The sequence below is a fragment of the Peromyscus leucopus genome, chromosome 4 (assembly GCF_004664715.2).
Source record: "Peromyscus leucopus breed LL Stock chromosome 4, UCI_PerLeu_2.1, whole genome shotgun sequence".
Taxonomy (NCBI): Eukaryota; Metazoa; Chordata; class Mammalia; order Rodentia; family Cricetidae; genus Peromyscus; species Peromyscus leucopus.
In genome coordinates, this window is record NC_051066.1 from 71,910,196 (window position 1) to 71,923,064 (window position 12,869).

Consider the following 12,869-nt stretch of genomic DNA (forward strand, 5'->3'; position numbering starts at 1 on the left):
CTGTCCTGTGTCTTCATCTCATATCTGCTGTATTTGTAATGCAATATTGAATTCTGTATTTCATAGAATACAAAAGTCATCAAAGATTAAAAAAAGAATCCCAATCTTGAACCCGAGACTGGAACGAGAACAGAGTGGGAGAACAAGGAAAGAGATACCATGATAAATGAAGGCACCATGGGAATAGGGAGAAGCAGAGTGCTAGGGAGGTTCCCAGGAATCCACAATGACTCCACCATAGACTACTAGCAATGGTCAAGAGGGTGCCTCAGCTGGCCTACTCTGGTGATCCCATGGCTGAATACCCTAACTGTCATCATAGAACCTTCATCCAGTGACTGATGGAAGCAGATGCAGAGATCCCATGGCAGTGTTCCAGGCAGAGCTCCAGGAGTCAACGAGAGAGAGAGAAAAGGGATTCTACAAGCAAGAGATATCGACACCATGACTGGACAAAGTACAGAGACAACTAGCCAAAGTAGTGGAAACACATGAACTGTGGACCAATAGCTGAGGAGCCCCCATGGTACTGGACTAGGCCCTCTGGATAAGCAAGACAGTTGTTTAGCCCGAACTGTTTAGGGGGCCCCCAGGCAGTGGGGTTGGGACCTGTCCCTAGTGCATGAGCCAGCTTTTTGGAGCCTAGTGTCTATGGTGAGACACTTTGCGCAGCCTCGGTACAGGGAGGAGGGCCTTGAACCTGCCTCAACTGAATGTACCAGGCTCTGCTGACTCCCCATAGGAGAACTTGCTTTGGAGTAGGTGGGAATGTGTGGTGGGTTGTGGGGGGGAAGGCTGGGAGGTGGGAGGAGGGAGGACAGGGGAATCTGTGGTTGATATGTAAAATGAATAGAAAAATCTCTTAATTAAAAAAAAAGAAAAAAAATCCCAATCTTAGTGATGTAGGATTTCTTGTAATATTAGTGATAGATGTGAACCATGTGGAATGGTGATTGGAAGGAAATACTTGGAAAACTATACATGTCAGGTTGTTCTCTGGGTACCTTTTCTCTTTAAATTTTATAAAACTTCAATATTTCAAATTAATGCCATCCATTTTATTAAAACCTGTGTTTACTTAATCAAATTAATGTTTGCAGTTCTGGGTGGCATTCTTTTGCCTGCCTCCTATTTTGTGACATCTGCTGGCCATACCCAGTATTACCAAGCTCCATAATTCACTCTTAGCACTTTCTCCAAATGTTCAATTCTTTTCCAGAAACACCATTTTAATTGAGCTGGAGGAATTCAGTGAGTATCCTTGACTAAAGAAGAGGTATTGTAATGTGAGTCTCAACCTTGAAAGAGAAAAAACGGGAGTCCATCAGCTGAGGGATCTTCATTTAGCATATTAGACATGTGTTTACTTTCATGTTTTTGGTACTAAAAGGGATACAGTGTCACCCAGCCACTCAAATATTCTCTGTAACTTAATAATAATAATAATAATAATAATAATAATAATAATAATAATAACACACTAACATGAATCTGCAGGGGTAAAAAGTTTAAATTCACATTTGAAATGAATGAACTTTGGATTTCAACACACATTGGATCCAGGTTAGGAAGAAGAAAGCATGAGCAAACTTTTTATATCCCCAGAAATCCATTTGTCCACTGTCCCATCAGTCAAATCCAGATACTTGTTGCCAGCTCTAAGATTTATAGGCTAAAGCTGGTTTTTGAAATTGCTTTGTATTTCCACCTAACAGCTAGGGCAGCAGCATGTTAAAAATCTGCCTTGGTCTCCTTGGAGCCTATTTATAAAGCTAATTTGTCTCCCTGGACATTTTTTTTCCTCCACCTCGTTCAAATACCAGCTCCAGGCTTCTAAACCATTAACCCCCCTTCTTCATCCCAAGCAAAATACTGTCAGAGACAATGGATGCAGGACAGTGACGATTCTGACGATAGAGTCCTCCCCGGCAGAATGCAAGCCATCTCTCCTGCTGGTGGGAGATGGATTCGCTGCCCTCCCTGCAGACAAGCAGGCACACACACACACAGAGCCCTGGGAAGTCCACATTTACTGTACTGCGTGCCTGCCGACTGCCTTGAAGAAACTGTAGCTAACCACCTTATTAGTATTCTTGCCTCCACTGTGTCTCACTTGCAGCATCAGAGCGCTGAGCAAAATGCAGTAGAGCAGGGACAGACACGGCTCTGGCAATCATCTCAATGCAGGCTGCCGAGTGTTGGGGGTGGGGGCATGCAGCGCATCAAGATTAATAACCTTGCCATAATCCGGGGCACCGTGCAAGCAGACACCTCTGCTGATTGACTCGCTCCTGGCTTGATACATCTGCCTGGGGGAGAGGAATCCGGAATCTAGTTCTCACCCCCACCCCCCTGATTTTGGATGTTCTTTTGATTCTCCACAGACCTGGGAAGGTAACCGCAAGCCATACCATCTGCAGCTCACAGCACCTCTTGGAGGTTACTACTGACAGTTTTCATTACACGGGCTTCTGTGAGTGCTTATGTGTTTTTATGTGTTCCTGCGTGTGGGTGCCTGCTTTCTCGTGAAAGAGATTGTGTGAGTGTCCGTCCTGTGTGTGTGGGTTTGTGTGACAACTAAAGCAGGTATAACGTACAAGAGGAGATCTCAACAGCGTGAAAATAATCTCCAGGCACTGGGACTCCCAATCTGTAGTCCCCCGCCTCTCACCGCCCCTTCCTGCCCTACTCCCCCGGCTCCTTTCGTCTTTGATGAGTTTTTGGGTTACTTTTTGGCGGAGTCTCTTGGACACGTTCTTGCCGTTGCTGGTGGATCAAATAAATGGAACCTTTGAAAGTTGATTATTTTTTTTCTTATGTGACAAACACGCACACACACGTAGAGAGAGAGAGAGAGAAGAGGAAAGGAAATTAGAGTGGTGTATGACCAGCTAGAGGATTTAAAATTTTCCCTGGTGAACTTGGAGGATCCATTGAGAAGGTAAGTCACCAGACTACTTAGCTCTGGTACCTTCTTTTCTTACAATGTTTGTGTTTTCCGGGTTGTTTTCAGAATTCCATATGCAGTTTTCATAAGCGCGCACTTTCAGATTGTAATGCAGAGAGGAGCCAGTGTGTGGCATTTGGGGTTATTCTCATGCCAAGGAGGTTATTTCCATTTCCATTTGTATGATTACCCCCCCCCTCGCCTTACCATGTTATACTTCTCTTCTTAATGTTTTCATGGTGAATTCTGAAGTATGAAATCTGCAAATTTATGATAAAAATAAAAAGTCCAGCGTCCTTTGAAATAAATTTCTAGAATTCAGGGGAAAACCATTTAGGTTAGCTGCTGGCAGAAGTACTGAGACCGAAGCCAAACTGAACCTACTCGGAGACTGGCATGGGATGGCACTGGGGGTGTAATCCAGACTTATGATAATTTAAAAGTAGACCCCCTGCAGATTTCTTTTCAAGAATGGTTCTATCTGCACTGGGGAGTAGTGTTGTGCCTCCGCAGCTCTTACTAGGAGCAAATGAGAACAAAGTGGGGATTGTTTCTGTTGTCAACCTCACTTTTGGACTGACTTTCTTCCTATTGCATCTCATTAACCCTTTTGAACACAGTGTCTCCTGCTTAGGACTGGTAGTGTCTGTTATTTTGGAACATTTTCTCACCCAATGCAGTCCCTAGAGAAGGGAGTGCGGTTGCAAATTGCTCTTAATTGTGTATCCTTGGCTGTAAAAGCAAGCAGCAACAGAAGTCATGTGACCAGTCAACGGTCTTGCTGAACTCAGTCTCCTCGGTGTTCCCTGGTGGTCTTAAACCTGGGCCTTAAATCTGCCCCTCTTTTCCTTGAAACTGCAATGCTGGTAACATTTTACCTTTTTTGATCTCAAGAAAGAAAAATACTCTTTCACTGTAACAGCGTCTGCATCTCTTTATTTGTGAATATATTTATCCCTGAATTGGCACCTAGCTTCTACCAAGTAGGGAAAACAACTTGAAAATAGATTTCCAAAATGCTGAAATCCCCAAGTGAAAGCTCTAGAATGTTAGTCCTCCTCGGGGAATGTCTATGGTGGTGTATCTGAAGTGGAGTGGTAACGTTCCATGGGCTGTGAGCCAACTCAAAGGACTGTTGTGATCATGTTCATGGCAGAGATGACAAATACACTAACCAGGTAGAGGAGGGCACACCTAGCTGATTCTTTCCAACTAGTGATGACTATATTTAGCTAAAAGATGCTAATTGCGGCATAGAAGATTTATTCAGACATGACCGATTGAGTCAAAGATTTATAAGTGCATCCAAGTTTGGAGATGTCAGGCCTCACACTCCAACCACTAATATTTTTCCTTCTTTCCTCGAAGGGAAGGAGAATTACCAAAAGAGCAAAGAAACAAAATGTAAAGATAAGGTTATCTAATGACCCTTGCACAGGAATGTTGGAAGAGCTAGACTGCAGCTGCTGAGTCGCTCCCTGCCCCCAGCTGCTCCTGTGACTGACACTCCACACAGTACCTGATGGACAGACTGTGGGAAAACTCTGAGATACACATCAAGATCTATTCTTCTTGCTGGCTATTTTTTAACTGGTGTATGTTTTCCTAGATTTCAGCTCTTGATTCATTAGTAAAAAAAGGAGCATTTTCTTTTCTTCTTCCTTTCTTTTTCTTTTTTAAAGTGGCTAGACCATATTAGCAGTCATAAGTAGAATTTCAGTGTTTTTTTTTCAAAAGGAGAGAATGAGATAAGGATCATGAAACCTAAAGGCAGAGATAGATACATAAATAGGAAACACCAAGTTTAAGAAGGGAAGGACAGGAAGCTCCAGATGCCAGCCAGCAGTTCTCAGCAGGCCGTCAGAGGCCTCACAGACTGACTGTGAAGATACTGATTATTCCTTTCCTTCTCACCTGCTTATTCACCTGAGGCTTCTGGTAACTAGTCCTAGTGAGAGTGGACAGTGGTTTTGGTCATCTATTTGATATTAGAACTGTTTGGAATAAAGAGAAGCCCTTCCTAGATGCCATTCTGGAAGTTGGCAACTGGTGCTGCTTTTCTTAGAGACTGTTTAACTTTAACTGCCCCTGATCCATTCACATTCTCATGCAGTATTAATGTGTATTTAGATTGATGGGTGCTGGGAAATTAATTGCATAGATTAATTCTCAACACTATCTGAAAACAAAAGGATATTATTTTATCTTTTATTTATTTGAGATTTAATAATTGTAATGAGAGAAACTTCTAGCAGTTGCAACACTTACATTGTCAGTTACTTTAGGTTAATAATAACAGTGAAGCACCAGCCAACCTAGAAGGTTCTGACTCCGTCTCATACAAGGTGTAAAGTAAAGCCAGTGCATCTCAATGGCTCCAGATACTGTTTGTGCAAGGCAACTTTGCATCACTATGTTTAGCTCAGGTATAGCAATGGTAAACAGTTTCTGCCTAGACTTGACTCCAGGGTCCATGGCAGACTTTCTTGAACCTTGTTTTTTTTTTTTTTTTTTTTTTTTTTTTTTTTGGTAGAGAGCATTTTGAGTTTTAACAGGCTTGGTTTTCTTGCTTAGTGAATTCAAAAGCAAAAAGCAAGGATGGGGAGGGGTGGGAACTTCCATTTCATTAGGAGTAGTATGTCAGAGTAGCCAATGAAGACAATGATGTTCCTTCAAAGAACTAGATGCAAGGTTATTTTTAAAGAATGAATTGATAAAGGGCTGCTTTGAATTTATTGGAGAGAATAAGGGAACTTCCATTTCCTCCTCCGTTTAGTTCCAGTCAGTGGGAAGGCCTTTCTCTGGCTCTTTGCTCAACTCAGCCAACCAGACCCAACACTCTCCAGTGTGTTTCTCTGCTTTTAATTCCCAAGACACTTAACACATGAATAGTTCCTTCCCTCTCAAACAGACAGAGCTGACAGCTGGAGAGTTAGCTACTGAGATCCTTTAAAGGAATCCGGGAAGACTGTCCAGTTAGTTCAGGAAGAGAAAGAACTCCTGGCTCCCTGGCTCTGGCAGTGAAGACAAATCAAGCATCCTGAACTTGAAATTTTGATTGCTGAGTCATTACTACAGCTTGCAGCTGCGTAATATCCTAGGCTGACGCAAACAACGGTGACTGCAACAGGGTCAGAGCTTCAACCTACAGAAGGAAATGCAGTCTTGGGATGAAATAAGTATTTGATAGTAACAGATATACTATATACCCCTCCCCCCTCCTTGTTCCCAACTACTTAAAAACAAGTTCTCTGGGACCTCCATTATTACAGAATAAAAGGTGATTAACTGTTACATGAATTGAATAGGGAGTCTGAAGTTTGCAATAGACTAAATAAGCCCATTCAGTTATCTGTATTGCATTTAGGACCAGATAGCCATCAACTAAACAGCGCATGGTGGAAGAGATGGTAAACTCTGGGTTGTGATCAGAAGGTCTCAGTCAGGCATTGACAGTCTTGGCTGTTTACTGCCTAGAAAGATCCTCTAATGTAGCTTGGAAATAAAATATATTTGTCTGATATAATTTTAAATGAAATTATTTAAACAAGATATGTTTTCTCTGTGTTCAATTATTACAATTTTTTTTTTTTGCTATAGTTTAGTTATTTTGTCCAAGTGTTAACTTTTTCTCTTTTTGGTAATTTCTTGGTAGATTCTTAGTTGTGTGTGTGTGTGTGTGTGTGTGTGTGTGTGTGTGTGTGTGTTTGTGCATGTATATATGTTTGTGTATATGTATATGTGTACATGTACATACATGAGTGTATAAATTGTTAAGTGACTGGTCAGGCTATAGAAGCCATAACACTAGATTCATGAAAAATAGAAAACTGTGTGATGATCACTGGTACTGAATTTCTAGAAATGACTGTAAAATGAAGAGAGGAAGAGAGAGAGAAAGGAAGGGAGGAAGGAAAGGAAGGAAGGAAGGAAGGAAGGAAGGAGGGAGGAAGGAAGGAAGGAAGGAAGGAAGGAAGGAAGGAAGGAAGGAAGGAAGGAAGGAAGACTAAGAGGAACGAACAAAACAAGGTAAAGAAAGACACTGGGGCATTCTAACCTTCTTGGCAAGGATACACAAGCCATTACTGAGTTTTTAAGCTCCAAAAATTCTAGTCCATAATAAAACTGTTCACTAGAATTTTAATGACATTTGGAAACTGCATAAATAAGATATTTATCTATAATAACAGACAGGTCTTAATGAGGACAAGCATCATCACACCAAATTGCATTTATGAGATAGACTAGGATTATAAGGCAGCGATGAAGACAATGATAACCATATTAGCTTTCTAGTTTATCTCAGAGCCTTAGCTTCCTATTCTGTAAAATAGGAGCAGTCAATCATAAAGATTTCTGTGATGAGTGAATAAAAGTTGTCCATAAGACAATTAGTAAAACCTTTTGTATGAAATTAGATATATATTTGTAGCTCATAAATATTTTTTCATCTATCCTAATCTAGTTTAAAGAAAAGAAAGACCAACCTAATTCAAGATATTGTTATCCTTATGCAGAGAGCTGAAGTGGCAAACATAACTTGAGAGTTAGGTAAAACTGGAGAGACAAAGCTACGTTTCTTTAAGTTAGCATGAAGGATTTATCAGATCATCTCAGAGCAGCCTAAACACTTCCCAGTGTTGTTGTACTTATGCTTACAAGTTTCAAAACAATGCAGAATGTAAGTAGAATCGTGTGTCCATCCATATGTGGTTGCAGAAACAATTCAAATGTCAGCAAGTGGTGTTAACATTGCTCTTTATCTACTGTCTCCTTTTATTCACAAACAATGAAAGGTTATTTATTTATTATGTAGGTAGCTGGCAGATTTCGCTACTGTGGTCACTGCTGTGAAAAGTACAGAAGGTCTCTCTTCATTTCTCTTTGCTGCAATTCCAGCATTTAGATGTAGCATGCTGCAGTCTTAGGACTGCTCCTTAGAATTATGACTTGATAGTTAAACAGAATTAAGTTTCCTCTTCTAGCATCTGACCCATATGGAGCTATGTCATTGTGTACGACCTTTATTTAGTTCAAGAACATATTGCTAAAGATGTAAAAAGCCTTGTTCCTATTAATGTAGCTAGCTGAGCTGTCAGCGATGAGGCCAATTCTGCTTTGCTAACTCTGCACGGCTGGTACCACTTGACCCAGGTATTTCTGTTCTGCCTAGTCAGCCTTTCCCTGTACATGAAGAGAGCTGGGCTTTGCCCTTCAAAATGTGGACTCTTACTATCCAGTAATGAATGGACTCTGCCTTATGATTTGTATGGAACAAAGACCAAATTCAAACTCCCGGCATTCAAAATTCCATTTCACATCATCCAGGTCTAGAGCAGCAAAAGAGGGAGAAAGGATGTCAGCGATTCACACACATACTCATACTGCAAATCTAAGTGCCACAATCTGAGGATGGAACTAAAAAAAATCTTCTCCACAATATACTGTAGATTATATTGGCAGCACACATCAAGCTAGTGCAGTAAGTTATAATTTTTACAAATAACAATGGTTGTATTCTGCATGCCAGACATGTTAGGCTACATAGGTACTCTCTTAAAAATATTAGTAATTTGGGGGCTGGGGCAATGTATCAGGAGTTCAGAGCACTTGCTGATCTTACAGGGACCAGGATTTGATTTCCAGCACCTACATGGTAGCACACAATCATTTGGAAACCCAGTTTCAGAGGATCTGATGCCCTCTTCTGATCTCCTCTGTTAGTAGGCATGCAGATGGTACTCACACATATGCAGAACACTCATATACAATTTTCTGTTCACAGACAGTGAGAGGATATGTATTTATTAGGTAGCTTGTTGGCAGATACTGCCATTGTAGTCACTGCTGTAAGAAGTACAGAAGGTCTTTCTTATTTCTCTTTGCTGCAATTCCAGCATTTAGATGTGGCATAAAATAAAGATAAATAAATATTTAAACATTAATGAGCTAACCACTTTTCTCAGTACATGAAGTAAAAAGACGTTAAATTTTTGTCCCAAATTATTAGCTCATTTCAAAACTCACATCTATTCTTCTACATCATGGTTTCTCTCTCTCTCTCTCTCTCTCTCTCTCTATATATATATATATATATATATATAATATATATATATATATATATATTGACATTATTGTTTCTAAGAGATCTGAGAATGTTTTCTCTTTGAACCAGTTAACATCTGTTATGATACATCATTAGTATCATATATTTTATGGTATTTAGAAGAGTCTAGAGCACAAGTCAGGTGTCTTTTTTTATGATTACCTTAGTCTTATTGGAATGGTTGGTGTCAGGTGGGGTAATATACTTCAATTGAAAGTTTGGAGGCATTGGTAGAATGTAAATTATGAGCAGTATCACTATGTGTACCCACTTTTTAGTGATGCAACTTTGGGTAGGTTAGTTTTATATCTTTACTTCAGCACCTTGACTTGCAGAATTGTTGTAAAATGACTAGGAAAAGCCATTCTTATGAAGCAGTGAGAACAGAGATGGGAATGGGATTTGTGAGCATTAAAAATGATTTTATTATGATACTGATGACCATCATTTACTTGTAATCATCACTGATAGTAGTTATGATATTCTTAGAATTTTAGTTTATATAACTATTTTTGTATGTTGAAGGTATTATAACAGTTATCTGACACGAATGAACAAACTACTAAGTGTTATTGTCTGTCTGACATACAGACATGAGAGGCATGAAGAAACTGTGATTTTTAGAACTCCCAGACTGGCTATACAAAGGAGGGGGAAATCACATTCCAGAAACTTCTGTATGCGTGTATATGTGTGTACACTCCTGTGTGTATGGATGCACAAGCCTGTGCATGTGAATGCATGTGGAGGTTAGAACAGCCTTGAATCTCATTCCTTAGGTGTGGTTCACCTTTGCTTGAGGCAGAGCCTTTCACTGTCCTGGAACTCACCACGTGGACTGGACTGGCTGGTCAGCAAGCCTCAGCTTCACTCTGTTTTGCCTCCCTAGCAGTGGCATCATGAGTGCACCACCATGCCTGGTAATTTATAGATGGATTTTTGAGAGTGAGTTCAGAACCTCATGCCTTATAAGGCAAGCACTTTATCCTACTGACAGAACCATCTTCTCATCTGGAGAAGTTTTCTAGCTAAAGATAAGAGATAGCAATATTCCTTTGACCTACTTGTGTCAAAGAAAAAAATGGAAATTCCATTTCTAAGTTATCATCTCTGAACAAAATTTATCTAGATTTTGAATATAATGAAAATATTCAGTTACATTTCTATGTCATTGTTTTAGCTATACCTTTATATTTATGTAAGTATGTATGTGAGAAACAACTTAGTTTTTTAATGTTTGGTAATAAACTACTCAGTGATGACAGGTTCCAGTAATTTATACAAGACTTTTTATCTAAACAGGTATGTTTTAATGTGTCAGGTCATAGAAGCCAAGATGGAATTGACACATAATTTTCACAGTACATTTGTCAACAATTGCTTAAAATAAAACCTGTGATCATACATATTGCGAATCTGGACAGTCATATATAAGATATACTTAAGTAAAACAGATTTTCTACACATACCAAGATAACATTTGAATAGAGAGTAAAAAATGTAAAGGAAAAACATTTTGATTGGGTATCCTAATAAAGCAAAATCTTTTGCTGCAAACCTAGTAGCAATCAAATAGATTTTTTGATTTCTGCCTGGTGTAGACGTTGTGTGTCATGACCATAAGCAATCTGGAATACAGAATTATAGGAGGGCAGAACCGAGCACTTCCTTCTTTAAGGGAAACCGTGTTTACATGGTCTGGTTAGGATCTTTCATCTACCAAGGAACCTGGACTATTGGGAGGCATTAAGCATCTTACTAGTAAATCCATTTTGACCCCAGTGTTGAAGAGAACACATGAGAATAGATCTGAAATGTCAACAGGTCCACCTGGCTACCAGAACTTTCCTGAAATAGGATCTGTCCAAGGAGTTCTTTATGTTTCCTTCCAAGTGATGCTACATCTCCTGCTTTCTTTTTTATTTTCTTGATCCCCTTGTTCCTCCTTGCCTCCCTCGTCTGTATGTCTCTGGAAGTCCAAGTTTGACTTTTTTTTTCTATAATCATTGTCTGCATGCCTACATTCCACTCTCCTACTCCCACAAGATTCTGCAAAGAGTAACTCTGTTCCACCTATCTAGTATATTCTGTGTTCTCTGACATTTATCAGATGGGCAAATAAATCTTTAAAAATAATCAGTTAACAAACCTAATTCCTATACCTGAATTTCATAACTATGCCATAAATCTCAGTGAAGAATCTTATATCACTAAATCAAAATTTTCAGTGAATATTCACTATGAGAATATTCTATTCTTTAGTGATCATTTTGTTGATGCTGTCTGCCCTGTATTTGTTCGTTGAACACATCATGTGGTTTACTGCTATGTGCAACATAATTATCATGTAGAACACAAAGATGTAAGCAATATGCGTTCCCTCTAAAACATATTGCCTTACAGTTGCCATTTCATTGATAAAGGAGATGTTAACATGGTAACCAAAGGAGTACAGAGTTTTGCAGAAGAAAACTGAGGCGTTCTTGGTTGGAGATGTTTGAATACAGAAGGGCAGCTTGGTGTTGATACTAAATAGACAATTCGATAGTGAACAAAAATGCAGAAATGGTTTGAGATCCTGTAGAGTGTTTTGAAAAAAAAAAAAAAGAAGAGCCCACAAGATACACCCAGTGAAGCTGTTTCAATGCTCTGATGCTACAGATGCATTCAGTAAGCCCAACAATCATGCAAAGAGGAGCATCTTTATTCTGGAGATGCTGACAGGAAAACCAAGATTCATTCAACTTGTGATTTGCCAAAAGTAATGGTTCATTACGAGCTGTGCAGACATCTGTTTCATTGCATCTGGCTACACAGCCCAGGTGCCCCAACTCCTTGAATTTGAGGCTTTAGTCTGCCTGGAACAAAGTTTGGCGCTATTCTCTATTTTCCCCTCTATTTTCCTTTACATTTACCCATGCCCTTTTGGATAATTATTTTTCCTGCATTACTGGATTTTTTTCTGCATAAAACAATTTATCAAAACTTCCCTTATCTTATTTATTGTTGTAAAAATGAGAAGTTCGAAATCAAGATATACACAAACACCCATCTGGTTTCTTTAACTTCACTTCCTGTTTACAATTTATGTCCTTCTTTTTTTTTTTTTTTTTTTTTTCTGAAAAGTGTTCCAGTACCTTGAACTGGCAGTTTTTTAAAACCATTATGATGCCATGTTCTGGAGGGAAACATATTTAACCATCTAGAGCTTAGAACGGAATAACACTTTACCAAAGCCCAAAGAGGTGATTGAAGGCTAGCCCTTAACCTTCCAGTCTTAACATCACTCTTTGGCTTGAGTTTTGAGAGATGTTAGAGGTACTTTCTCTGCTTCAAGGAAATGTAAGTTTCTCTTTTTCTCAAATTAGAGCTATGACAGCTGAGAAGTGAGCATTATACAAATGTGCTTGGTTTCTTCCTATGGTGACCTGGCTTTTGAGTTAGGGTCTTGATTCAAGGTCAACTACCAGGAAAACAGGGTATTTTAATTCAAATTGTACCATATCATCAACTTGAAGAAGTGAAAGAGTTTGTTGTTGTTGTTTGTTTTTGTTTTTATGATTTTTTAACTACCAACAAATAACTTCTTAATCAGATATTATCTTCAATCACTGCTGTCAGTGGTCAGTGTTAGTGGACATGCTGGTTCTGAGTTTCAGAAACAGGAAGAATAAAGAGTAAATTCCTTCCTGTGTCTGTGCCCAGGGCTGGTTCCATGAAGACTTTCCATTCTTCATTCCAATCACCCTTGGTATTGGTTTGTGAATCGGGGCATCCAGAATCAGAAGAAACCTTTCTCCGCTTCAGTCATTGTCC

At 39.4% G+C, this 12,869-nt stretch overlaps 1 protein-coding gene across 10 annotated transcripts in view; it reads left to right on the forward strand.

Annotated features, from left to right (window-relative positions):
* The first annotated feature begins 1,747 nt into the window (after window positions 1–1,747).
* The window catches only part of Lrrc4c (leucine rich repeat containing 4C), a 1,322,183-nt gene continuing 1,311,061 nt past the window's right edge, over window positions 1,748–12,869 (forward strand). For 6 of the 10 annotated variants that reach the window (XM_028877835.2, XM_028877831.2, XM_028877832.2 and 3 more), the window contains exon 1: window positions 1,885–2,941. The gene's annotated coding sequence lies outside the window, so the exon portion shown is untranslated. Of the gene's footprint in view, window positions 2,942–12,869 lie in introns of all 10 variants that reach the window. The other 4 variants (XR_005091479.1, XR_005091478.1, XM_028877840.2 and 1 more) reach the window with 4 other exon arrangements.